At 40.3% G+C, this 3,353-nt stretch overlaps 1 long non-coding RNA gene across 1 annotated transcript; it reads left to right on the top strand.

The window, feature by feature from the left end:
- The first annotated feature begins 695 nt into the window (after positions 1-695).
- Positions 696-3,017, top strand: LOC111838701 (uncharacterized). Its single transcript, XR_011989821.1, has 3 exons — positions 696-900; positions 1,714-1,790; positions 1,998-3,017. It is a non-coding gene; the product is annotated as an uncharacterized lncRNA (long non-coding RNA).
- Positions 3,018-3,353: the final 336 nt, after the last annotated feature.

Here is a 3,353-nt window from a genome sequence, read left to right as displayed (position 1 = left end):
GGCTGTATCACCTCCTGCTCCCATTAATCAGAAAAGCATTCAGTCCCGCTTATTAGGAGGTGTCACGCCACCAAGTCCCATCGTTACATCATCTCTGGGACACCAAATTTGATCTTAATCAAAATTAATTGCTTCCATTTTTCAGTCGCAAAGGGCCGAGGGCCAACCCACAACAGTCTAAAAAGAGAGGATGCCAGTCTCGTATTTAATTTATTTGTTTTTTTTAATGAGTAATTATTTCAAATTGTTAATGGCTTAGTTAGCTAGGTGAAGCAGAATCGCTTAGGCCTATTGTGTGCAAAGAGAGACCCCCTAAGACCGTGTGCTTCCCCTGTAACACAAAATTGTAGCGACTGACTAAGCTTACCTGAAAAAAATAAAAACATTTCTATTAACAGAGTCTGTTAATTAAGAATAGTGTGGAGAGATGCCATTTTAAGCAGTGCCTTATCTGGGTGGAGGAAATGTATGAAGGGACAGCAAAAGAATTGCACAGGTATAACAGTTCCTGATCTGGGGTAGGTTTCCTAAAGCCTTATTAACGCTACGTCTCTCATAAGTTCTATCTTTTAACATACAATGTAGCGTTAAGAAGGCTTCGCAAAACTCATCCTGGTCAGGCTAAGTGAAAAAACCTGCAAAGCATGCTGGGATTGCAGAGTGGTTAATTTTTTAAGACTCAATGAGCTGTAATTGGAAGCCATCTGAGCTGCGGGTGAAGTGATGATGGTGCCAAGAAATCTAGTTAATAGGGATAAGTAAACTTTTGTTTTTAAACATGTGTATTTAGCATGAATATAACTACCTACCGTGCATGCTTAAGTGACAGAAAATGTTTCTTTTCACTTGCGTTAGCAGAAACGGGTCACGGACGCGGGAGATGAACGACTCTGTGACTGCGTAAGGGATCGGCAGCTGCGACTATCAGTCTTTGCGCAAAGAAGCACCGCAATGTCTCATTTATTCCACTTAATATGCAAACGAGCACGGTAATTATGCGGCAGACAAAAGCCGCTCCGTGCCGGTTTTATTTTTCATTCGGCTAGGGGGGTGGAGGGGAATAAGCCAAATAAATAGGTATAATATATTAAGTATTTAAATGATCAACCTAATGGCAAAGAAGTTACATAATGATTTACGGGGGAAAAAACGTTAATCTTACTGTCCCAAAGCACTCGTAACGAGGTATGGAGCGGTGAAAAATTATGTTAAAATCTCTATATTGTCAAATTACAACAAATACATTTGCATAACAGTATGAAGTGCCATGTCTTAATGTAATTCCCTTAATATGTAATATTTACATGTCCCTGCTGAAAAAAACAGCATAGACCAGTATAATGCATGCTAGTTAAACCAGCAAATGTTATGTTTTGGTACTGGTGGACCAGCATCATTAATGAGATATTGCTGGTGGACTAGCTTCATGTGCAGGTAGATCAACAGAGCTATGCTGGTCCACTGGCTATTGTGTTGCCTCCAAAGCATTTATTTTATTTTTACGTTAAACGATCTTTAAGTAATTCATTAATACATGGTTCAATTAAAATCATTACAAAAACAGATTTAATTGTAATATGTTCTAAAAAAAAAAGGGTCAAACTTGTGTTAAAGAAATTGATTTTGACAGTAGGTCACCTGATGACATCATGTTTGTTACAGTAGGTCACCTGTTCCTTAGCTCATTTCCTGTTTTCTTCCTGGTTTTCTCAGAAGCGAGCGGCATGTGTGGAGCGTGGCTTCAATTTAATTGGTTGCCATCCTTTCAAAGCCATTATTCAGGCAACGCCGTAAGTTCATGCAAGTGATGTTAAACATGTTGGAAAGCATAAATAGCGATAATTTGTTAAATTTGTTATATTTTTGGTTACAAAATATATGTATTTGCAAGCTAAGTGACATGTAGACAAATATTAATATATAATAATGTAAATCCATGTTTGGTATTGTAATCTTTGGTTAAAACAGATGCTGAATGTTTTGTATTTTATTTACAGATCTCAGAGGCATGTTAATGAAACAGCGTGACAGTAACCTACCACTCTGTCTCCATTGACTACGGTTTAACTCGGTGTTTAGTCAGAGTTACGACACACTGCACGAGAACACTACAGCTACACCAGCACCAAACCAGCATAGACCAGCATGGAAATCAGCTGGGGTCTCAATATACTTGCAATCCATTTCACATCATTGGTCCCCTTGAGAAGACATTTAATTGTCAAGCGGCATTAAGGTATAATGCTAAAGTCTACAAATGGCCCAAATAATGAGAAAAAAACCTTGATGAGCAGGAGTCACCTGCCTTTGTCTACAGACACTATGACACTATGTCGTTGGTAAACGCCCCCACCCATCTGCCCCATTCCAGTATAACCTTAAATACGCTCTTAACAAAAAAAATATTTCCCAGAAATAGGAAAAAAAAAACGTCCCATTATAAGAGAAACGCTTCTTCTCTGGAAAGGGGGTCAGCGCTGTCCCGGATTAGTGTTAAACTCCGTAAATCCTGCGTATAGTGCGGGCGAGAACAGCATCTCCGAGGTCGTCGGAGTCTCGGCGGCGCGACTCCATTCGGAGAACGAGCGCGCACGAAGGACCGGGACACGTCGTCTTTGTATCTTAATAGCAACAGTCTGGTTTACAATTGGGTGGTTTAGTCAGCAGTGGCATCAATGTACTCAGCTTGTATAGGTTCCTTCTGATTACCTATTCAGTTACTTATAATTGTGTGGCGTTACCAATGTATTAATGGCAAGTATAATTTCTTCTGTCTATTACAGTAGACTTGTAACAAAACAAGAATCTATTAGCACCATCATTTAAACTTCATTTTGTGTGACTGCTTAAGACTGCACAGTACTGTATGTGTGTGTGTGTGTGTGTGTACACTGTATATATTATATTATTTTATATTACTCTTTTGATTTGCACTATGACCAAGGAGAATGATATTTCAGCTTGCTGTATGACCCATGCATCGTATATCTGAAGTTGATAATAAAGGATCACTTGACTTTTGGCTTGACTTTGTGATGTCAGAAGCTCGACAAGGAATGCTGTGACCCCCCCAGGGCAGAATGACGCACCCATTGTCTACCCCGTAGTGCCATGCCGCCCGTAGTCAGGTACAATCTGTGTTTGGGGCACTTACGCTCAAGACACACCTGTCACATGGTGTGGCAGACCTTCACCGCAGCCAGGCTAAAAGCCTGATTTAAAGTGACAGCTTTCTTTTAGCATCCCGGGATTAATGGTTGCCGGGGAACTCGGAGGAGCCATTCCGATATTGCCGTCGCTAAGCGGGAAACGCTTGGTGCTCTCCTGAGAACATAAATCATACATATGAGTAA

The sequence above is a fragment of the Paramormyrops kingsleyae genome, chromosome 4, assembly GCF_048594095.1.
Source record: "Paramormyrops kingsleyae isolate MSU_618 chromosome 4, PKINGS_0.4, whole genome shotgun sequence".
NCBI lineage: Eukaryota > Metazoa > Chordata > Actinopteri > Osteoglossiformes > Mormyridae > Paramormyrops > Paramormyrops kingsleyae.
Note: the sequence above shows the minus strand (reverse complement) of the source record. Positions and strands in the feature narration are given on the sequence as shown.